Source organism: Cyprinus carpio, chromosome B25, assembly GCF_018340385.1.
Source record: "Cyprinus carpio isolate SPL01 chromosome B25, ASM1834038v1, whole genome shotgun sequence".
NCBI classification, from domain to species: domain Eukaryota; kingdom Metazoa; phylum Chordata; class Actinopteri; order Cypriniformes; family Cyprinidae; genus Cyprinus; species Cyprinus carpio.
The window spans coordinates 1,442,864-1,469,522 of NC_056621.1; the positions used below are offsets into that span (position 1 = coordinate 1,442,864).

A 26,659-nucleotide genomic window follows, 5' to 3' on the forward strand; every position below is an offset into this window, starting at 1 on the left:
ACCTTCTCAGCATCCTGTAGCCTCTGTCCTTCTTTTGGCATGATATTCTTTTATTCTCTGCAACACACACACACACAAACACCCAAACAATAACACACCGCTAAACCCCCACCATCACCCACTCCTAAAACAGTTCTGCTTCCTCCCATGTTCTTTTCAACAAACCACACACACAACTACCACACACACACACAACACAACACATGAACAGCTCTCCAGCGGCCGCTCAATGCGCTTGTGATTGAAATGAACATCATAAACACTCTCATTCTCTCTCTGCAGGTTATAAAAACGTTGATAGTCTGACAGATTTCATAGGGAATGAAACAGTATTTTTATAAATGACATCATCGCTCCTTTATGACATCATATTCGCCTTTATCAAATAATTACGGCATCATTACTGCATCTAGAGCCCAAGACACTGATGATGATGATGATCTTCGTTCTCGGCTCAGTGTGTGTTGTGGAGGTGGGGCTGTGATGTGGGCGGAGCTGTGAGAGGGGGCGGAGTCAGCGTTCAGCCGCTTTAACTCGTCAGTGCTCGAGGCGTCCGTTCCAGGCATACATCATGTGCTAATTAAGCAGCGTTATTTAATTAAGACTGCAGCGTGCATGCAGATCGCATTACTCACGGCCAATTAGGACATGCTCAGACACACTCGCTCTCATCTCCAAAACAGCACTGCGACAGTGAGTCCCCATGCATTGCTGCATCAGTCCTCCCAGTTTTTTACTGTAAACACTTCATTCATGTAAGAGCATATGTGGCCATTTGTTCCTTTGAATTTTTGCATTCTTCTTTTATTTTTTTACTGTAGATGAGTTATGTATGCATCTATTGTGCTTATATATAATAGATGTTTTTATGCATTCATGCATAAAATGATATCCCATTTTATATATAATTAACAGTATATATCTTATGCTTTATATATTTTAGTATATCGCTATAAAGTACACACACCCACACTTTTTTGTAAAGCGACTATAATCATTTCCTCATATATTATATATATATATATATATATCATTTATTCTGTCATTTATTTTGCGGTCCTGTAACAATACAGCCTGTACATGTTAGTTTATTCTCTAAAATGGTATTTATCATCTATTATTGTCATTATTATCACACTTTTCGTAGCACGCACACCGCCCGTGTTTCCTTATTCTCTTTGTTATTTCTCCCGTTTTACTTGACAGTGGCTAATGAACCCACCAGTCGGTACTACGCGTTTGCAAAATACGGGGACATCTTCAGTGGCATATAAAAGTAAATTCTATTCTATCTGTCTATATTTAGTGTCTCTGTTTCAATCCACCACTTGCGACGAGGGGATCGAAACAGGGCAGCGAGTCAACGGAGCTGCGGCGCGCTGTAAATGAAAAACGCCGTGTGCACCACACACACACACAGCACACCACAAACACACTTGAAGCAATCTCTGTTTTGGCCCGTGGATTTAAATGTTGACGGTCCTGAAGGTGATGTTGTGAACGTGCGGCGCTGACAACCTCACCACTAATCACTTATCTGCCCAATAGACCCACCAGCGCACAGAATATGCTCATTTCGAGGCAGGATATTTGAAGCGCATCATGGGGGCTCCGAATCCAATGTTTACCGCGTCCCTTTGACCTTTCAGATAACTGAAGAAGCAGGTAGAGGGACAAGGATTGGAATGCTCCAATGTTTTTATTTCAGCCAGGCAAGAAAGAACCATTACAATTTCATTTTAATCAAGTATCACTGGTTTCAGACCAAACACTAATTAAATCCGTCGTGGCATCCCAGATAATTGTTTACGATAAGATCCAAAACTGGTCGTCTAGGTAACGCTTTTTTCAGTATAAAATGATTAGGGATATGTTTATATCGTGAGTATATAACTAGGTCAGACTGACACATTGACTACGTTATGTAATCTTGATAAATTATGTTTGATTGAGCTAAAGAGAGTAGTTCCCCAGGTGTTGGTCTCTTCTGGAGCTTTTTGCGTCACAACAAAAATTAAAAATTTATTAAAACAGATTAAACAAAGCATAATTAATATGTAATCTTGTAACAAACAATAACATTGTACTGAATGGATTACATTCCATATGCCATTGATACATGTCTAAAACAAACGGTAATTGCGTAATACTACGTTGAATATTTCCAGGGGACAATATGTTTTTTATCTTTACACCGATGGTAAACTGTTCAAAAAAAGAAAAAAAACGTTATTACATGTTAGAGTTTCTACAAATAGCTAAATATTATGTGCCTGTCCAACAACATGATTATTGACTATTGGAAATGTTAAAAAAAAAATACGATATTTCCATAGTAAACATGTGTAAAACACATGGTATTTCAAATGGTATGGTGTCCAAAAAACAGCATAACACTTGATACATGTCCAAAATATGGTATTCCAAGGTTCAAAAACAATTAAATGGTGTATGAAAAAAAAGATGAAAGAGAGAGAAATAAAAACCTAGTGCTTTCCCAATTACATGGGATCACAATGGAATGTTCAATATAATACACACTCACTGCCGCTTTAGTAGTGTACACCTCGCTAATACTGGGTTTTGACCCCTTTTGCCTTTCAGAACTGCCTTAAGTTCCTCCGTGGGCACAGGTTCAACAATGATTTGGAACTTTTCCTCAGAGATGTTGGTACATGTTGACGATACTAGCCAAAAATTTCCCCCCACGCAGTTCCTGCAGATTTGTCGGCTGCCCATCCTGATGTGATTCTCCCGTGCACCACATCCCAAACTGAATTCTGACTCTACCATCTGAATGTAGGCAGCAGAAATAGAGACTCCTCAGACCAGGCAACGTTTTTCCAATCTTCTATTGTCCGTTTTGGTGAGCCTGTGTAAATTGTAGCCTCTGTTTCCTTCGTGCTGACAGGACGGCACCCGTGTGGTCTTCTGCTGCTGTAACCCATCTGCTTCAGGGTTCGACGTGTTTGTGTGTTCAGAATGGTATTCTCTACCTTGGTTGTACTGGTTATTTGAGCTACTGTTTTGCCTTTCCTATCATCTCCAACCAGTCTGCCCATTCTCCTCGGACCTCTGAATCAGCAGGCATTTTCGTCCACACACTGCACTCACTGGATATTTTCTCTTTTTCCGGACCATTCTCTGTAAACCCTAGAGAGGGTTGTGTGCGTGAAAATCAGTAGAATCAGCAGTTTTTGTGAAAACGCAGACCATTCACCTTCAAATTCACTTAAATCCCTTTCTTCCCCATTCTGAGGCTCGTTTTTTGAAACTTCAGCAATCATCTTCCCAAATCAGATGCCTAAATGCATTGAGTTGCTGCATGTGATTTGGCTGATTAGCAATTTGTGTTACTAAGCATTGAACAGGTGTACCTATAAGTGGCCAGTGTTGTGTGTATGTAATATATATATATTATATAGTAATATATATATATATTATATATATATAGATATAGTTAGATGGTAACAAATTCCAACGCCATGTTAATCCATGTATGTTTTTAAAAACATGGCATTCAATGATTTCAGTGAAGTCTAAAAAACATCATAAATGGTTAATGATCAAAAACAGGTATAAAATGGTAAATGCCTTAAAAAACTTCTATTCATGGTACTTTCCATAACAAACACACAATTGGTGATGTCCAAAAACAGTAATGACATGTTTGTACAACAAAACATGGGCATTTCAATGGTGCATGTCCAAAAAACTTCATAATACTTATAGTGAATGTCCAAATACATGATCATACCTGTTGTGGTTTTCAAAAAACCTTAATTGCACTCAATGGGTGAGTAATGACTGGAATTTATTTAGGGTAAACAAAACCCTTTTAACTGGGTCAAGTTTTTTTATGAATTTGAAGCCGTGCACCAGAGAATCAAATTCGGGAAGAAAAGCAGTTCGACTATGTAGACCAGGGCAGGGAGCCTGGGGCTGAAGTGGGGGTGGCTAGCATGCTCTCACGGGTCAACCCAGCTGGGACAAGCCGCTTCCGCTGTTACCATGCCACTGGAAACTCCCCGGGATTCAACAGATGCACATATAGCCGAATCGTACACAGGAAGTGACACGTCGTTAAGGTTTGTGTGTGTGTGTGTTACCAGCAGCCGACTAACCGCTCCACATGACATCATGTTAAGGCTGCTTTAAAGGTGCTGGTGCCATAAATCAAGCGGTTTTCTGCCTAGTAGCTGTCTAATCTAACACTCGCTGTCGCTTATAAAACTTCGCAAATCTTTCCTTTAGTCCAGGATGCGTTCCCTCAGAGCTGCCGCAGAATCTGCATGATTACATTGCATTTGTGTGTGAGGAACATTTACCTAATTCCTCTTAATAATCAGCTTGCTTTATTCTGTTTCTGGCTCTCTCCACTGCAGCAGTTCCGCTTTAAAGACTGTCAAACGGAAACTGGGCTAAAATGGGGAGCAAGTACCACAGCGCTGACATGCCCGCATTGTAATGATTTGCATTTGATTTCATTTCAGATGTACTCGTTTAGGTTTGTGTTTTAATCCAAATGCACGTTACGGAAACTGGCAACCTGTTTGCTGTCGCAATGTGATGCCATTTTCAGAGTGTACAAACAGGCGATCATGCAATAATGATGATAAACTAGTGCTGGTCGAATGCTTAATCACATTCAAAATAACGTTTATTGTTTACATGATATGTGCTTTATTTATTATGTATATATAAATACACACACTACGTATATATTTATAAATATTTACCCTATATACAAAAAAATAATGATTTTTTTTTTTTTTTTTTTTTTTTTTTTTTTTTTTTATGGTTTTTTTTTTTTTTTTTACTATATTTATTTTTATATCGGTAACTAGATATTAGTAATCATTAACTTATATCCAGTTATTAGTCATGATTATTAAAATATTTATTTCTAAACTACGTTTGGATTGTCTCTTCATTGCTTTTTCTCTTCTCATTAATCATGACAACATCTTTGTGGGTAATTTCTGCGTGACAGAAGTGATTCAGTTGCGATTAACTTAGATTAATTAATCGTCACAGCATGAAATTAATTAGATAAACATGTTAAAAAAATGGCTTTTGACAGCCCTAATCTTTGATATGCTAAAGTAATTAAACAAATTAAAACTAATCAATAAAATAAATATTACTATAGACATATAACTAGACATTGCAAATAGACCATATACAAGACATACAAAAAGTATACAAAAATATTTTTTTTCATTTAACATACCTTGCTGTACTAAAATAAATAAAACTATATAATAAAGTAATAACCAAAATAATAAAATACTATTAAAAAAAACTCTAAATCACTATGCAGAAATAAAGAATCTAATATAAAATATTAACAAAAAAACTCAAAGTCTATATATAGATGCTAAAATAACTAGTAATCAAGAAAAAAAAAATTGAACAAAGTGGACGTATGCATTTGTGAATAATTTACATGAAGCTCATAACGTGTTTTAGAAAGTGAAATTACATTTGATTTCCTGACTTTAAGAAGTTCTAGATGGGTTCTTGTGAGAGAGAATGTGATGCCCATCGCTCGGCCTGATCATAATTCTGTCCTTGCTCAGGTGCCAGTGTGAGCCTCTGTGGGAAGGGTGTGGATTTCAGATTTGTGGTTTCTGAGATGCGTCTAATTAAAATTCAGTGGTGCCTCAGGAGCCGGTGTGTGAGAAGGTCACAAACATCTCTGAGAGCTGGCTCGTGGCCATTTGCACAGACATCATACTGATTTCCTGTATGTGGCCCTGAAAACTCACCAAAGTCACGCGTTGGAAATTTAAGCAGCCATGCAGTTTGAATTTGTCAAATCGCGACTGGACTTCTTTGTTCTCTTCTGAGACTGGACTCAGTAGCAGTCACTCGGGAGCATCCTTCTATTAATTCCTCACGGCCGACCACACCTGGTCCCGGGAATACTGGCACATCCTGTGACACATCAGTAATCCTGTCACGGGCCTCCTCTGACTTCCAGCAATGGTGGTCCCGCGCACCTGATGTTCCTCCCCTCATCAGGGTTGTCAGCTTCGTTTCTCACAAGCAGCATAGTGACGGCTGCTGGTTTTGCTTGATCCAAATCAACTCGTGCAGCATATGTGACTTTACTTTTGTTAGAAGCAGTGTGTTTCATTTTTTATAAACTGGCTGCTGTAGAACTAACATTACAAAGAGACTCTGGGGAATCGTTCTTTTACACCACATGTGTACAAACAAGCTGTTTGGAACTCTCCTTTATTAGATATGTGTGGGTTAGCATTAATAATCATCTGCTTACAGTAAGCTGGGGGAACAATAAAATTTTTATGTTAACAAAAAACTATTATTATCATGAAGAAAGGCATTTCAATGTGTACATGTAACAAACCAATAAATAATAATTGTAAATGTTCAAAATCATGGTATTACCATGTTAAAGATTGTTTGTGAAACATGGTATTTTCAATTGTATGTTTCCAACACCTTGTAATACTATTGTGTGGTAATTGACATGGGACATACTTCAAAAATTCATGTTACCCTGGGACAATGTTCAAAACATGTAATAACCCAGAGTAAATGTGCAAAATTGTGGTATTAACATGGAAATATAAAAAAAACATAGTATGCAGTGGTATATGTCCATAAACCGTTGTATGACATGAAATCCTAAAACAAAAATCTCTCACATGGGCATGTTCAAAAACATTTGTATATCTGATAAATTGTTCCAAAACTGTTGTATTAACATGGTAAATATAATGTAATCAGATAAAAAAAAAAAAACATCCTATATTACATGGTAAATATTCAAAAAACATGGTATTTCAGTGGTACTCATGTCAAAAACATGATATTGACATGGGAAATCTTCCAAAAAAAAAACATCTTACCATGGTACAAACAATGGTCAAAAAACAAGGTTTAAATATAACAAAAACCAGAGTGTAAAACATGTTAAAACTGTTGTATTATCAGGGGTAAATATAAAAAACAATCATAAAAAAATAAAAAAATAATACATAAACATGCGTATTACCTTGGTGGTTGCAATGATGTTTACTGGTATAGTTTAAAAGACCAGTATTGTTTAAAAAAAAAAGAATCAAAAACATGTGTAACCATGAGAACCATGGGAAAAGAACATGACCATGGAACCCTGTATAAAAACATTTTAATACATTGTAGATGGTAAAATGGCATGTATCCAAGACGCATGGAGTGATGTGTGTGTCATTTGTGCTTGTCTGATGTGAACTTCGTTTCCCTTCGTTATTAGGTTAACAACACCCAGCAGTACTGCATTAAAATTACAGCCATGATGAATAAATGAAGACCTGAGAGACACTAATCAGAGATCGAGTGAGTGTGTGTGTGTGCGTGTGAGAGAGCTGACTTTGGCTCTGTGTGTAATACTGTAAAGACAGCACTAACCTACACCGGTCTCCTGTGTTACATACCAACACAGCCGTGAGCGTCTGAGGCGCTGGACTGCATCGGATGGTTCCCCGGTATTATTGATTAGCTTCGATGCCCTTGGTGAGTGACTCCCAGCTGACTGGCCGCCTTCCCACAACCGCGGGTGTTTGAAACCGACTTAATCGCCAATAAATCTTCGTTCTAATCAAAGCGGCTTTATCGGCGTGGGGGGAAGGTGATAAGTCAGCGGTCTGGACATGCGCCCTAACGACGGGCCGTAGCGAATGGAATACAGATTCAATCTCACGCGCGCCATGTGGGGTCAAGCGTCGTTTGGTTTTACAGATTTGTGCGTTGATTGGGCCGTGCAAATGAGGATGAAAGCTCATTTACAAGATAATGGTATTATTATCCCTAACACCACAAGACTAAAGAACCGGGTGGCAGCCATCCGCTCGTTCTGACATTTAATGCGCAAACAAAATTGGCCTTGTTCTGCGCTTCCCGTCTGTAATCCACAAAGCGGCGTGCATAAGCAGATTAACGAAGTTTGTACCTGTTCATGGCCTGTAAACACTTCTGACGGCATAAAAGCTGCGTAAAAGAGATTACATTCGCTTCGCTGTCACAATGTGTGAACGCTTGGCTGTTTTTATTTGCTTTGGATCATTTTCTGGAAGCCAGTCGTTTCCCCTGAATGTATCGTAAAGGCCTCTGAAGTGTTGCTGATGATGTTAGCGTGTCCTGATTGAAACACATCCAGCAGATGTCAGGTCAGATAAAAGCTTCTGGAGAAGATGCAGCTGAAGAAGCTTGACACAAAACATCAGACTGACCAGATCACAGTGTGTCTTAACATGGAAAATGGGCAAAAAACATGGTTTTACCATGGTAACTATTCAAAAACATGGTATTACAATGGGACATGTCCAACAAACATGGTAATTCAATGGTACATGCCCAAAATCAAAGCAAGGTGGTACTGGTTGATGTCCAAAAACATGGGAAATGATCAAAAAACTTGATATTACCGTGATAAATGTTCAAAAAAAACATGTTGAAAAACATGGTAATTCCATGGTTCAAAAACATCCAAAACTAATGGTATTACCATGGTAAATGTTCAAAAAATAATGCGTAATAATTAACACCATGGGTAATTGTTCAAAATACACTATATTCAATAGACATGTTCTCCAAAAATGGCAAATCAATGATACATTTAAAAACGTTCTTAGTCAATTGGACATGATAAAAAACTGGGATTAACATGAGAAATGTATATATATATATATATACTGTAAGGACATGTCCCCAACATCGCAATTATGTGTACATGTTCAAACATGTGTTTCTTAAAGTGTAATATTAAAAAAAATAATAATAACAACATGGTAATAAAATTGTACATGTCCAAAAACATGTTTTTTCACATTGTATAAACATGAGAAATATTCAACAATCATGGTATTACCATGGTAAATGTTCAAAAAACACATATTTACCATAATAATATGGTACATGTTCAAAAAACATCCTTCAGTGCTTACATGAATATGTCCAAAAAACAAGATCCTTTATTGGTCCATGTCCAAAAACACAGTTTTAACATGGGAAATGTTCAAAAATGTTAAGAAAAACATGGTATTGCAGTGGTACTCATCTCTCTGGCATGCTGGAGCTGATCAGCGGTGATCTGTCTCTACAGGCCCTCCACATGGGACGACGAGTTAAGTACATGGCGCATCAGGAACGATGAGATTCATGAAGATGGCTGCTGTAGGAACGTGGATGGGAGATTTTGGTGACGGCGTGGGATGGTGAGCTCAAACCAGCAAATGTTTTACGTCGTCTTTCTCTTTCATCATGCGTTTAATCCGTTCAGTGATTGGATTGTGGAGCGATAAGCGCCTTGATGAAAGAGTCAAATCAAACGAAGAGCTTGTAATTAAGGAAAATGTGCTGGAGTTTTGATTTATGTTAGACTTTCACGGAACGTTAAAGCAAAAAAACAGCATAAAATGTTTTATGAGAAATCTTGACCTTGACGACGAACCTTCCCCCCGCGTCTGGACTAGGCCACTAAAATGTTTATGTTAATTCTTTGTTGGTAATTGACTCTGGTTCCCCGAGGCCGCGCGGACGCTTCGCAGATGGAACGTGACCATTAGGAGCTCGACAGGAACCAACAAATCCTCGTTCAGCCCAGATAAAAGGCGCAGAACTAATAATCCTGGTATTCCTTCCTTACAGGTGCAACTGTTTTTAACACCCATGGAAATTAATAATGCATATGATTAAAATGACTGTTTAGTCAAACTGGAAAAGCGATTGATGGTCGAACTGCGTCACGATGCAGCAGCGTCAGCACGTTTTGGGCTTTATTTGACAATGCACAAATAATTTTTTACATATAATAGTTTTGTATACATATGTATAATTTTAAACAATGCCCTTTATGATAACTTAAACACTTAACACTTAAATAAAACTATTTGCATTACAATGACCTTTACCATGTTTTTTTAATTGTAGTAAAAATCCAATCTTATTTTCTAAAATATCACACAATTCACGTTATTTTTGTTTACCTGTTATAATATAATTATTTATATTATTTTTATACAATCTACAAATGTGTTTGTGTGTGTTGTGTGTGTGTGTGTGTGTAATATGATATAATTTGAATTTATTGTATATTCTAATATAATACAATACTTTTAAAAAAAATAAAGTTTAAAGATGTTTTTTCGTAGTTGCAATTAAATTTGTATAAATATATCTAGTAATATACATATATTTAAAATTACTCTAAGTAAGCCTCATATTAAGTCTTTATATATCTGTACAATTAACTTTCTTTTGATTCCCATCTTGACTTTTAATGCTTCACTTAACAGTGGGAATTATTTACAAATTCTCTTCACAAGAGTGCCCACTCAACATGACTGGACACACGGTGTTTACTCCGCGTAACTTTACATGTCTGCTTTCTAAACATGTTCTAGATGGTTGACAGCTGTGTAGATAAAGACCCTCATCTATTCTGAAAAGAGGTTTTCCGCAAGTCACTCTGAAGGACACAGCAAACAACACCCACATCAACGTGGGGTTTCTGCTCTGGACACGCCCCCAAGCGAAGGTGTACTTCAGATCAAGTGCACGCGCGTGTGTGTTGTGTTTGGTGCATTAGTATTGCCTGTGTTCCAGACGGCAGGGATGAACAAAAGTGAGGAGAGGAGGAGAAAAGCGAGGGATTGAAGATGCGAGAGGAAGGCGTGAAGGAGCGTTCTAAAAGTGCTGAATCGAGACAGCTTCTGCATGCCATTTAATTCAGTACCTCATCTCGCACAGATTTATTTCTCCTTCCCTCCTCACGGCTTGTCAGCTTTTTCACATGTGAAGGATCATGATCAGGATCAGGGTCCCTGCGCAGTGTTCACACTCCAAAGGGCACAACCTAGTGCACTTGACAAACCAGTCATGTAAATAAATATACCTGATGTGATGTTCCCAAAAAAGATATTTAAATGTTTTATAATCTGTCTCTATTTATTTGGTTTTATAAATTTAGTATTAATGTTAAAGGAACATATGTTTTATTTTAGTTTATTAGTAAGCTTAAACTAAGTTCGTGGTAAATGACTATTGCAGTTTTTAAATATATTAAATTATATTTTAATATTTTTACATGGAATTTGTATTCATTTGACATGAACGTGGATGGCAATATTTTGCGAGATATTTACGACTAGTGTATTTAAAAACACACACACATACACAAAGAAAAAATGAAAATGCAGAAAATATAAAAAAACTTTTAAAAAAAACCAAAAACCAGTTCAAAATATGAATACAAAATGCATCCTATCTCATTGACACTGAAATAACACACTGATTGGATTTCATTTACATTGTGTATTTTTAGAATAAGCACACTGATGAGAGTATATTCACAATGTATATTAATAAATAATGTGAAGAAAAAACAGAATATACTGAACAACATACATACATACCAGTAAAAATAGTTAGAATTATTTATGACAGTCCAGTGCTATTTTAGTGTCACTGAGAACCTTAGAATTAGAATTTTAGAATTTTTGTTATATTTTATTGAAATATATTTAAAAAAAAGGTTTTGTCACTTATTTATTTAGCACTTGTTGTGTTTTATCGAGGATAGATACAAAAAAATAGATATGCTGAACTTTATTACTTTGAAAGCATTGTGGATATTGAGTAACTTTATGTTTATTTGGATATTTGACTCTGTTTATGACTCTGAGCTCAGTTGCTGTGATTGTTTGTAATTTGTTTGTTGTTTCCAAGGTAACAGACATGATGCTGCAGGACATGTTATCTATCCGGACATGGGGCCGGAGGGCGCCAGGACACTTGTGGGAGAAGCTGGGGGAGCACAAACCGCATTGTTTTGGTCTGGTGCAGAATGAATCATGTGATCCCGTCAGAAAACAAACCAATCAGACGCCAGACTGGAAGCTGTATCCACTCCAGCCTCAGAAGGAAAAAACAAACGTGTGTATGGATTCCCGGTGATTAATAAAATAGGTTTCATTTGTGTCTCAATCAAAAGATTTACTAACAGCCTGCGCGGGCGCAAACACCGTCTTGTGGCGGTTAAATAGGTAACTGTACGGAATTTTACTGTACCGAGAATTAGGCTGTCTCTAAAGTTGGAGAATTAGGCTGGTGAACAGTTATTTTTTGAGTCTGACTTTATTGAATATTACATTTGTAGGAGTTTCAACATGTATGGGAGGAGAGTATTCAAATGAATCACGAAACGTTAATTTGCAGATTGTCGGAAAAATTGCCCTGTTTAGTAAATCTGCGTCTTTTGTGGTGAATGGCTATTGCAATTTTTAATATGTAGTTATAGTTTAAAATTTAATATGCAATTTATAATAAATTTGATTTAAATTTACAAGGGTGTAATTTTAGTTGTAAGTAAAAAACCAATTAATCATTCACAATCGCAAACATTATAAAGAATCATTTAAAAGATTAAATACAATTTTTAATAAATAATATAACAAAAATACTAGCCAATTTGTGATCATAAATAAGTTAATATATTTATAAAAAAAAACATATGTACACAAACACATTACAATGCCATTTTTTTGCAGGTTTGTAGTAGTCATATTAAAACATTATTATTATTATTATGTATTATATTAAAAATATTTTTATTATAATAAATATTAATATGTAAGAATAATAATAATATTATGTATTATTAATAATACGCTTAATTTATGTGTTTATTAATATATTTATTCTATTTTATATTAGAATTAAATAATTAATAATATTATAATTTCAATCAATAAGATAATGTTTAATTTTTTCATTAATCGAAACTAAATGTAGTAGTAAATGACTTGCTGTTGTTAATATGAGGTTATTTTAAATATATTTTTTAATACTGAATCATTTTTATTTTTTTAACTATTTATTTACACTAAGTTTGAGGCAGTAAATATAATTATAAGTTTAAACTATATATTGTTATGTATTATTTATGAATATTTTATAATTATAATTACTGTTATTCCCTCGAATTTTAATAATTCTAATTATTATTATTATAATTATTAATAAGCAGTTGGTTAATAATTGTAATTTTTACAGTGTTTAATTTGAACACGTGGCACTGATGATAATCATTCACAATAAGCACATGATTAAGATATATGATAAAATAGATCATATTATAACACAGTCCTGCTCATAAAGGAGACATGTTCCATGCTCAAGAACAGACAAGGATTTTTGATGAATAATTGTGCTTGCTTTTAGAAAGCCTCATGGTCAATGTAAACATGATTTTCTGCTGGTTTTAACTGAAACTGAGATGCGAGGGGAGCTGATTTTGTGGGCTAATTAACCTCGTGTCACAGCTTACACATTTGCTGGTGAGCTATGTAAATAATAGTAATTTAATAATCGTAGTCCTGGTTTTATCCATGGCTTAAGTATGCCAGGGGGTGTAAGTCAGTTGTAATTGTAGTTTTTTTTTATTCCCACCTTAGGAATGAGATTTGAGTGTGTGTTTGCTGTTATTGTGGGTTCAATCGATCTGAAAATGTCCTTATGGGAATAACAAACGCCGTTAAACTGTGTGTGAGTTAATAATGTTATTTTAATGCTTGTTTCCCTTATCAGCACGTTTAATTAAAGACTCACGCAGAAGAAAATCGATCAGTCGCCGCTGTGTTTGTACGTGACCGTAACACACACTCTTGACCCTGAAAACACACTCAGACAACTAAGTTGCGACCTTTGACCCCGACGCACATCACAGCAAGCCGTTTACTGAAGCTTACTTCCTTCATTCTCGCTTTATCTGCATTTCTTCAGTACAAATATACAAAAAAAATCCATGAAAGAAGATAAATGTACTTTAGAAGCAAGTGTGTGTGTGATTTATTTATAGATAATGAATTAAAGTATAGGATGGATGTGTGTGAGAGAGAAATACTAACTCAGAAAAGCAGTTCCAGTAGTTTGCATTCATATTATATTAATATAAATTATTAATAAAGTATATTTGTTTTATTATTAATGTAATGAAGTAAATTTTGCCATAAATTTCGTGGTAAATAAATATTGCAATTTTTAGAATATGCATTATCTAAAAAAATGCATATTAATTATATTTTAATATTTTAATATGCATTTTTAATAATTAAATTTAATATTAAATTTACAAGATGTAATTTTAACTGTAAATTAATTTTTTTATTTTTTTTTGGAAAACATTGCACCTGATGAATTATTCACAATGACAGCATTATGAAACGAGTAATATTATTAAAAGAAAGTTTTTTAAATAAACAGATGTAGTGTGAACTTTGAAGAATTATTGTGAAGAATAATCAAATTAAAAATGCGTGGAAAAATCTCCCAGCGCTAGTAAGAACGAAAAAGACTAATTAAAACACATTAAAATGTCATTTTTGCTGTTCACATTCATATTGTATTAATATCATATCTTTAATTAGTCAAAATCAAAATTAAATTAAGTGGATGATGTCTGTTGCAATTTTTAATATGAACTAATTTTCAAAAAAGGCATATCAAATATATTTCTGTAACAGTTTGATTGTTGATTGCCATATTAACTGCAACTAATTTATGCCAGTGCAGTAAGAGACATAAAAACAAACAATAATTCAAAAACCTTTTTGCATTGTGAGTAGTAGTTTACATTCATATTATGTTAATATAAATTATTAATATAATTTTAGTAAATTTTAAATGTATTCAAGTTTATTTTTAATTGTTAATAAAATTGTAATAGTACTATGATGTATAAATATAATACGATAATTATCATTATAACTTATATTATATTATATTATATTATATTATATTATATTATATTATATTATATTATATTATATTATATTATAATGTTTAATTTGTCAAAATCAAAACTAAATTTAGTGGTAAATGGCAATTGCATTTTTTTATATGAAATAGTTTTAAAAAATGGATATTAAATGTGTTTTAATAATTATTATGCAATTTCTAATATTTAATGTGACTTAATTTGATTTAGTTAATTTACAATAAGTAATGTAAATGTAACTGTAAACAAAAATGTATTTTCTTTAGAAGTACATCCACTGATGAATCATGATTAAGAAATACCTGTATTTATTTAAAAAAGAAGAAAAAAACAGAAAACAGACATGCAGTACTTTGAACTGTTTTTATTTAATGCGAGTGTATTCTGTTTTACTGCACTGGAAGATTTGAATTATAAAAAACAGTGCAGTAAGAAAAAAAAACACTGATTTAAACCTCTGTTTTTTCGTACCTGGTGACTTGATGTGGCTGATCTGCTGTTTCTAGCAGCGGCTGTGTCTGCTGTGAAGCAGATGCAATGGTGTTTATCCAGCTCAAGTTTAAGACTCGGTGTTCAAGTGAGAGTGTAAAAGCTGACTCCGGATCAGTTCTGACTCTTCGGTGTCTGATGAATGAGCTCACAGTGACGTGAAGAGCTGATCTGGTGTCTGTATTATTCAGTGAATCCATCAGAAGTGCATTACGCTCGTGCTTTATTAATGCACGCTCTGCCAGCGGCCTCCATCCATTAGTAACCAGCAGCGAGAGATCTTCAGACGACTGACACACACTGCCAGTAAAGTCTGGAATAATTACCATGTTAAATGCTCCTGAAAGAAGTCTCTTCTGCTCAGCAAGGCTGCAATTCATTTATTGATAAAAAATACAGTAAAAGCAGTATAATTGTGAAATACTATTACAAATTAAAATAAACTGTTAAACTATTTGAATATGTTTTAAAATATAATTTATTCCTGTTACAAAGCTGATTTAATTTTTTTTTTTTTGCTTGTAAATTATTTTAATTCATGCTTTTTTGCTTTGTATTTTTTATTTTATTGACTTTTTAAGTCATGTCATTTTATTAATTAAATTTACTTAAATGCATTTTATATAGCCATTCATTTTTTTTTCCATTGATGTATACTTTTTTATTTCTTTATTTGTTTCTTTGTTTCTTGAATTTTTAAAACAACATAGTCTCACCTTTACTTTTTCAACAAATTACATTTTCATTGTTTAAGATGTAATTAAAACACATTAAACAATGTTCACATTATTTTAATTTTCAGCTGTCACATCTAACGTTAGATATTTTATTATTTTAAATTATTTTTGATTAATGTATTTCTGTCTTATTTTATGTAATGCTGTTACTTTTATTGTATTTGATTTTCAATCTCACTCACATCCAATTTATTGATTATTTTTTTCTCTGTAGGTATTGACTTTTCCTTTTTCATGCTTTTTGTTTTTTATTTTACTTTGTTTACTTGACTTCTCTGCTGTCACATCTCACATTTAATTTATTATTTTTTGTAATTATTTTATTGTATTTGGTTTTGCATTACTTATTTTTATTATTTTTTTCCTTTCAACCATCCCATCTCACATCATGTTATTTAGTTTGTTTTAACTTTTTTAAAATATATATATAAAATATAATTTTTGTGGAAATCATGACACACTGCCATTCAAAGGTAAGTAAGATTTTATGCTTGTATTCATCAAGAACACATTCAGTTGATGAGAAGTGACAGTAAAATCATGTATAAACTCACTTAAACTTTCTATTCATCTGTGAATCCAGAAAAATTAAATGTATCACGGTTTCCACAAAAATATCGTGCAGCACGACTGTTTTCAACATTGATAATAATCAGAAATGTTTCTTGAGCAGCAAATCATCATATTAGAATGATTTCTGAAGATCATGTGACACTGGAAGACTGGAGTAATGATGCTGAAAATACAGCTGCACATCACAGAAATAAATTACACTTTAACAGATATTCACATAGAAAACAGTTATTTTAAATTGTAATAATATTTCACAATTTTTACTGTATTTTTGATCAAATAACTGCAGCTCTGGTGAGCAGAAGAGACTGATCAGGTCTCTCTGAGCTGGTGGTGAGCGCTGCTGTGTGTTTGTCAGGACGGTGCTGTTCTCTCTGACGTCTGTGGTGGTTCTGGTCATCAGTACGGACTGGATCAGCTGGGATAACCTGAACCGCGGCTTCCTGCCGAGCGACGAGGTCTCCAGAGCGTTCCTGGCCTCCTTCATCCTGGTCTTTGACCTCCTCATCGTCATGCAGGTACAAACACGAGCTCGTCTGACGCTCCTTCATTGAGTCTGTGTGTGTGTGTGTGTGTGTGTGTGTGTCCGCTCTTGACTGATTCTTGTTTAATGTCCTTCACATCGCCACAGGCAGCAAATCACAAAGGAGTGTGTCACTGTCTCATGAATATGCTAATATGAGCTCAACAGCTCCTCTCACTGTTCTTCCTGTAATAACCTCACACACAGACACACACACACACAGACACACACACACACACACACACACACAATCGCAGGCTCATCTGATGTCTGGGAGATTCTGGCCAGAGCTTCTTAAAGTGGGTCATTCTCATGTGAACCTGTCTTCATTTCCCTTTAAATCCAAACTTTAATCCGTTTAGGAGATAAAAAGTAAAGGTTATTGGTTTTTTTCATTTTAAATGTTCACGTTTTCTTCCCTTCAGATGGGTCTTTGTACCGAGGTTTTCACCTTTACTTTTTCAACGTCATTTCTAACGTCACTTTGTTTGTTTATTTACTTTAGATTTCAGTGTTTCTTTTTTTTAACAATCGCATCTCACATTCTTTTATTAGTTTGCATTAATATTAATATATTTTTTCCCCCAGAGGTCATGACTTTCCTTCTTTCTTTCTTTCTTTTTTAAATTAATGCATTTTCTTTTGTATTGAATATTTCATTTTAATTTATTTAATTTTCATCTGTCCCACCTCACATCAATATTTTTATTCGTTTTAACTTCTTTTAAATAAATTTTTTTTCAGATGTGTCGATCTTGCCTTTTTCAAGGCTATCATTTTTATTTTATTGACTTTTATTGACTTTTCAGTTGTCATCTCACATTTTTTTAATTATTGTAATTAATGCATTTTTCTTTTGTATTATATTTTTATTAAATTTTTCTTTAATTGTCATCTGTCCCATTAATTTATTTATTCATTTTAGCTTTTTTTATGTATTTTTTTCCAGAGGTGTTGACATTGTCTTTTTCAAGCCTTCATTTTTTTTTTTTATTTACTTGACTTTTCAAATGTCACATTCTGCATTGTTTTATGGTGGCCGAGAGCTCATCGCGCTGCAAATAGAAAAAAACACCTGCAAATTAAGAAAACAACGTCATCAATTTGACAACACACGCTGCAAGTATTCACAACTCAACAAAATAAAGAAACGCACTGCAAATAAAATTCTTTATTTGTTTGTGTTGTGAGCATTTGCTGCAGCTGCTGTCAAACTGATGATGTTTTCTTGATTTGCTGGTGCTTTTATTATTTGTAAGTGATTTCTGAAGTTGCAAGTTCTGAAGTAGGTATTTTTCTATTACATTGATTTATTTTAATCTATTTTTGAACAATCTCAGCTCGTATCATTTTATTTTATCGTTTTTTTTCGAAAAATATATATTTTTTTGTTGACCTTGCCTTTATCATCCATCACGTCTGTCATTGTTTTATTTTTCCTCCAGCTTCTCTCGACCAATCAGAAGCCTTGCTGAAATCACAGTCTGTCTGTGTCTGATTACAGTGTCTCAATCACTTTACCTGTGTTGGCTCAAATATGTTGACATTCACTGTCTGATTGTAAGTATTCCCTCAGTCTCAGGCCGTTATCGTTATGTGCCTTTATCTGCGTCTCTCTCAGTCGCTTCATCTTCACATGCTAGAATATTTCACCTCACTTTTGTCCGCGTTCGCTCCATGTGACGGTTAATCTCTGTGACTTGCCTGATATTTTATTCAGTGCCTAATTAACTCAGAGACCCAGAACGGCCGCGAGCCGGCGGGATTTACAAGCTCTTTCATTTCAGCCTCTTCCATTGGTTTCATGCCACGTAATTTAAGCTTCATTTTGTGTTACACAGTTATCATAGACGTCAATGAGGCGAAACGATGTGCTGCACTGTAATTATGCGGATCCTCGTTAACTCTCCGCCAAGTCACATAGAAATCAAAGACTCTCTGTTTTGTAAACACAAAGCTTAATTGCCAAGAAACAGCATTATTCTATATTTCTGCCACTTAATTTGGTTTGTTTCTGTGTTTGTCCTGGAGCTGCGGGCCACGGGATCTGTCTCAGATCCTTTTATACATTATCAAAGTTTTAGTGTTTTCACTCTGACTGTTGTCGAGAGGAGAGCGGCCGGATCAGACGCCGCTTAAGCTGATGTTCGCTGACGCTGGGATCTTTAGACACCTTACAATTAATTTCTTATCTCTTAGAAATGTCAGAGAAAAGAACAACAGAGACCATCAGAAATGAGCCAAACTTCTGAAAACACAGAAAAAAAACACACACGCACAAAGACAATCAAACAAACACACTCATAAACACACTCACAAACACATGCATTAACACGCTCATAAACACAAACAGATGCATTAACACACTCATAAACAATCAAAAAACTGGCATAAACACACTCATAAACACAAACACATGCATAAACACACTCACAAACACATGCATAAACACACTCACAAACACAACCACACACTCACAAACACACTCATGAACACACTCACAAACACACTCATGAACACACTCACAAACACATGCATAAACACACTCACAAACACATGCATTAACACCCTCATAAACACAAACACATGCATAAACACACTCACAAACACATGCATTAACATGCTCATAAACACAAACACATGCATTAAAAGACTCATAAACACTCACAAACACATGCATAAACACACTCATAAACAAACACATGCATAAACACTCTCACAAAAATATGCATTAACACGCTCATAAACACAAACACATGCATTAACACACTCATAAACACTCACAAACACATGCATAAACACACTCATAAACACAAACACATGCATAAACACACTCACAAAAATATGCATTAACGCTCATAAACACAAACACATTCATTAACACGCTCATAAACACAAACACATGCATTAAAAGACTCATAAACACTCACAAACACATGCATAAACACTCTCACAAAAATATGCATTAACACGCTCATAAACACAAACACATGCATAAACACACTCATGAACACACGCATAAACACACTCATAAACACATGCATAAACACACTCATAAACACATTCACAAACACATGCATAAACACACTCATAAACACATTCACAAACACATGCCTAAACACACTCACAAACACAACCACACACTCACAAACACATGCCTAAACACACTCACAAACACACTCATAAACACACTTACAAACACACTCACAAACACAACCACACACATCATAAAACAGACTAATAAACACACTCACAAAACACACTCATAAACACACTTACAAACACACCACACACTCACAAACAGACTCTCATAAACACAAACACATGCATAAAAACCACTCACAAACAAAACTCATACACTCACAAACACATGCATAAACACACTCACAAACACACTCATGAACACACGCATGAACACACTCATTAACACACTCACAAACACATGCATAAACACACTCATAAACACATTCACAAACACATGCCTAAACTCACTCACAAACACAAAAACACACTCATGAACACACGCATGAACACACTCATTAACACACTCACAAACACATGCATAAACACACTCATAAACACATTCACAAACACATGCCTAAACTCATTCACAAACACAACCACACACTCACTAAACACACTCATAAACACATTCACAAACACATGCCTAAACTCATTCACAAACACAACCACACACTCACTAAACACACTCATAAACACACTTACAAACACAACCACACACTCGCAAACACACTCATAAACACACTCACAAACACACTCACAAACACACTCATAAACACACTCACAAACACACTCACAAACACACTCACAAACACACACATAAACACATGCATAAACACATGCATAAACACACTCACAAAGACTTATAAACACATCCATAAACACACTCATAAATCACTCACAAAACACACTCATAAACATGCATAAACACACTCACAAACACTTATAAACACATGCGTAAACACACTCATAAACACTCACAAACACACTCATAAACACATGCATAAACACACTCACAAACACACTCATAAACACATGCGTAAACACTCACAATCACTCATAAATACTCACAAACACACTCATAAACATGCATAAACACACTCACACACAAACACACTCATAAACACATGCGTAAACACTCACAATCACTCATAAACACTCATAAACACACTCATAAACACATGCATAAACACACTCACAATCACTCATAAACACACTCACAACACACTCATAAAACACATGCAAATACACTCACAAACACACTCATAAACACTCACAAAAACACTCACAAACACACTCATAAACATATGCATAAACACACTCACAAACACACTCATGAACACACTCACAAACACAACCACACACTCGCAAATACAAACTCGAACAAACTCACCTAACCCTAACCATGGGGGAGTCGTGGCCTAATGGTTAGAGAGTCCTAACCCTAGGGTTGTGGGTTCGAGTGTCGGGCGGTAATACCATGACTGAGGTGTCCTTGAGCAAGGCACCAAACCCCCAACTGCTCCCCGGATGCTGCAGCATAAATGGCTGCCCACTGCTCCGGGTGTGTATGCACTTTGGATGGGTTAAATGCAGAGCACAAATTCTGAGTATGGGTCACCATACTTGGCTGTATGTCACTTCACTTCTTCACTTCACTTCACTTCACTTCACTTCACTTCACTTCAAACACACTCATAAACACAAACACACGCACACACATGCATGCACAAACAAACACTGCAGACATAAACACATTCAGGCAAACAAACACTCACAAACATACACACAAAAAAAACATGCTCAATCACAAACATATATGCAATCACACACCTTCACACACAAACAGTTGTTAAGGTGTTTTGGGTAGTTGTCAGGATGTTGCTATACAGAGCTGATGAAGTATTTTGATTCAGTTGCTATGCAGTTGCTAGGGTGTTTTGTGTAGATGCTTGGACCTAGTTATTTGCTAATTATAGTTATTTTTGGTGCTAATATGCAGTTGCTCAAAACAATGTTACAATGCACAAAAGAGTTTCTGAAATATCTGTTGTATTTCCTGCACAGTAGTTTATTTTATGTATTCTTCAAATATGTTTGCCCTTTAGACCAGGGATGGGGAGTATTTATGATACATGTATTTCAAATACATATTTCGTAGTTTGCCCAGACTTGTTGCTGCACTATTAATGTGTATGTGTCCTTTATTCGTCTATGGCTCTCAATAGATTCAGTGGTTGGAGTTCGGTTAATACTCCTTGACAAGTTCTTTTCTGAATACTAGCTGATTACTGCTAAAATATTGTTTTCAACTTCCAGATAGATGTCCAATGATTGATAAATACATATTTGATTGCTGACTATTGTACCCTAGTTTAGGTAGCTGTTTACTAGGATCATGATTTTGCATACCATTGCATGAATGACTGACACATATTGTTATATTTATGATTAACAATCAAATGATTAATTAGTTAGAGACTAGCTGCTATGAATATAAATACCACCAGTTGTCTTCTTATGAATGACTTGTTTGTCATTGAGTCAGTGTTGCTGATGCAAAGTAGGCCCTTCCTTACCAAACACCAAATAACTTAATTAGGATACAATTATGAGTCATTCGCAAACTGTTAAACATTAAACTGTTGGTTACTTTAAAACTAACCTATGTGAATATTTGATTTGTTAACTGGTTGCATGCGTCAGATTTATTGCATGACTCGGGCAGAGAAAAACTGTTGCTATATCAAACATTGTTTGCGAAGAAATCTAATGCTCCCTTGTAAAGTATTTTTTAGTATTGTTAAAACACAAAAATACAGTAGTTTATTTTGATACATAATGTGGCTGGTGTATTTTGTAGTTTATTTTGATACACTTAAAATTACGGTTTTTGGTATTTTATTTTAAAATACATTTTGATGTATCTTTGCCCAACCCTGCTTCAGACATACTTCGTCCCATCCTCTGAAGTATGTGCATACAGTAGCTCTGTGAGGGAACTCCTGAAGGGTTTATTCATTCATTGTGTGTTCACACGTTTACATATGTTAACTGGATCTTCCTCTTCCAGGACTGGGAGTTTCCTCACTTCATGGGTGATCTGGACATGAACCTCCCGGGTCTTTCCACCACGCAGCTGAAGATCAAACTGCCCGTCTGCAAGCGCATCTTTAAGGATGAGTACCACATCCACATCACAGGTAAATACACACAAGTAGGGCACGACAGCAAATACACCGTGAGCACAATTATGCCGGTGAATCAAGAGGTATAGTGCTCTAAACTGTCATTTGGGACAGGACGGATTAATTAATTCCTTTCCCAAAGGGACACCCTGTCAGAATATTAGCTCGTTAGATACATCTCTTTATAATGATGTGTTTGAAGGCAGCGTTGGTAATGCATACTAATTAGTATTTGCTCATCTGTAAACGTGCGTTTATATAATGGAGTCAGTAAATCTGGCGGAAGTGTGTGAGCGAAGCGCTTCGGTTTCTCTTTTCCATCTCGTTGTGTTTTGCTCACTGTAGCGAGGCTCTTGATGGCCATCTTGGGAATAGATGATCGCTCCCTGGAGGCTTGGGAAATGGCCTTCCTGCTCAACCGTTTATAAAAGTCTTTAACCTTATTGTTTGGCGCGGTGATTTAGCATTTGAGAGTAACCCCGCATGAATGCCTTAACAACAAAAGCCATTAGAAAGTGACTCCCAACTCAATTATTTCACTTTCTCAAGCAGCCGTCTGACTCGCAGATACTCTGGGATCAATTCCCAACATGCTGATCTTCTGTTTTCCTTTTTTCTACGTAAGGGCAATTGTTTAATGGTTGCTGTGCAGTTGCTAAGGTGTTTTGAGTACTTGCCACTTGCCAAGGTGTTGCTATGCAGTTGCTGTGGTGTTTTGGGTGGTTGCCAGGGTGTTGCTATGCAGTTGCTGTGGTGTTTTGGGTGGTTGCCAGGGTGTTGCTATGCAGTTGCTAGGGTGTTTTGGGTGGTTGCCAGGGTGTTGCTATGCAGTTGCTGTGGTGTTTTGGGTGGTTGCCAAGATGTTGATATGCTGTTGCTGTGGTGTTTTCGGGTGGTTGCCAGGGTGTTGCTATGCAGTTGCTAGGGTGTTTTGGGTATTGTTCAGGTTGTTGCTATGCAGTTGTTTGTCTTTTGATTAAATGCCAGGATATTGATATGCAGTTGCTAGTGTGTTTTGGGTATTGTTCAGGTTGTTGCTATGCAGTTGTTTGTCTTTTGATTAAATGCCAGGATATTGATATGCAGTTGCTAGAGTGTTTTGGGTAGTTGCCAAGACGTTGCTATGCGGTTGCTGTGGTGTTTTGGGTTGCCAGGGTGCTGCTATGCAGTTGGTGTGGTGTTGTGTGTACTTGCCAGGATGTTGCTATGTAGAGTTGCTAAACTGTTTTGAGTATGTTGCTATGCAATTGTTAAGGTATTTTGGGTAGTAGCCAGAATGTTATGTTGCTGTTAAGGTGTTGCTATGGACATTTGTTACCAGGACGTTGCTAGTTGTCAAGGTGTTTTGATTATTTGCCAGCATGTTGTTATTTAGTTGCTAAGGTGTTTTGGGTAGTTGCTAGGATGTTGCTATGAAGTTGCCAGCGTGTTGCTATGCAGTTATTGTGGTGTTGTAAGTAGTTGGCAGGGTGTTGCCATGCAGTTGCTATAGTGTTTTGGGTATTGGCCAGGTTGATGCTATACAGTTGTTTAGGTCTTTTGATTAAATGTCAGGATGTTGCTAAGCAGTTGCCATGGTGTTGCTATGCAGTTGCTGTGGTGTTTTGAGTAGTATACAGGGTGTTGCCATGCAGTTGCTAGGGTGTTTTGGGTAGTTGCCAGGATGTTGCTATACAGAGTTGATAAAGTTTTTTGATTATGTCTGAAATACACTGGAATAAATTCAAGGCAAGGTGTTCCTGTGGCTCAGTGGTGGAGCATTGCGTTAGCAGCGCAAAAGGTTGTGGGTTCAATTCCCAGGGAACACACATACTGGTTAAATGAAAAATATATATAAAATAAAAAATGAATAGCCTGAATGCACTGTAAGTCGCTTTGGATAAAAGTGTCTGCTAAATGCATAAATGTAAATTCCAAACACACTAATCGTCCCTTTTTTCCCCCCATCTCAGGGAAATGGTTTAATTACGGAATCATCTTCCTGGTTCTCATCCTGGATCTCAACATGTGGAAGAACCAGATCTTCTACAAGCCTTATGAATACGGTCAATACGTAGGTCCAGGAGAGAAGATCTACACCGTGGAGGATCCAGAGACCCTGCGTGACTTCAACCGCAGCACGCTGACCTGGGAGTGGCGCTCCACCAATATCGACCCGCGCACCAACCAGACGTACGTCCAGAGAGACATGTTCCTCCACAGCCGCTATGTGGGCGCCAGTTTGGACGTCAAATGCCTGGCGTTCATCCCGAGTCTGGCGGCCTTCGTGCTCTTCGGGTTCTTCATCTGGCTGTTCGGACGCTTTCAAGACTGCGAGACGTTCCCTGAGAATCAAGACAAGAGCTACGAGCGCATCAAGCGCAAGTCGCCGTCGGATCTGGGAGTCACACGCCGGAGGAAGTGCACATCACCATGAGCGAGGCTTTGAAGAGGAGCGGGACACCCATGCTGCTTCTGGTGGACACTCATCATTTCGGGTCATCAAACAACTCCATGTCGCCATGTTCGAACGAAACCCAGGAGACCCAACCCAGTGTAGCCGTTGACAGCAGCGCCCATGAGGACACAGCTGATGTCAAAAAACTGACCCCATAACTGTAGCCAAAGATCAAATCGTCTTTCTGAGATCCTCAACATTGTTTGACGTCCAACAGACCTTCAGAGTCGATTGCCGATCAAAGTCCTCTGAAAACTATCAGAGATTCTACCTTGAAATTTTTAGTTTTATATCAAGCGATCTTGCACTGCTCACCAACTTTCTGAACCTTTTTCCACGCTCTCAAGGACATCGGTCTATGGTGCTGGATGTTTGACTTTTCTATTATATTTGTAGATACTCCTGTGCCTACATGGATGAAATGTTGTCCTCACAGTGAATGCATGGCATGATGGTCATGAAAATACTTGTAATGAACACCTAAATCTGTGCCTTCATTAAAAAAAACTTTGAAGGCAGTGCTGGGTAGATTATTTACAAATAGTTACTGATTCCAAATGACATATAGTTAGTAACGTAATCTTTAAGTTGCACTTTTAGGTAATATAATCAGACTACATTTAGATGACTTTTGATCTAACTTGTTTATCACATTGATTTAAATAGGATATTCTTGTACCATATTGATATGAAAATACAACGAGAAAGCAAATATATTTCATTTGTTGTTATTAAGAGCATGAAGTGCATTAAACAATACGCTACATCAAGGTTTCCCAAACTGGGCTTTGTGAAGGAACTGAAGGGGGGTTTGTGTGTTTATTCAAAAGCTAATAACTAATGAAATCATTAAAATGTAAAATTAAAATAACAACAATTAAAAATTAAATACTTACTAAAAAC

General features: G+C 36.0%; 1 pseudogene; it reads left to right on the plus strand.

Annotated features, from left to right (window-relative positions):
- Positions 1–26,321, plus strand: part of LOC109063565 — a 55,968-nt pseudogene extending 29,647 nt beyond the window's left edge.
- Positions 26,322–26,659: the final 338 nt, after the last annotated feature.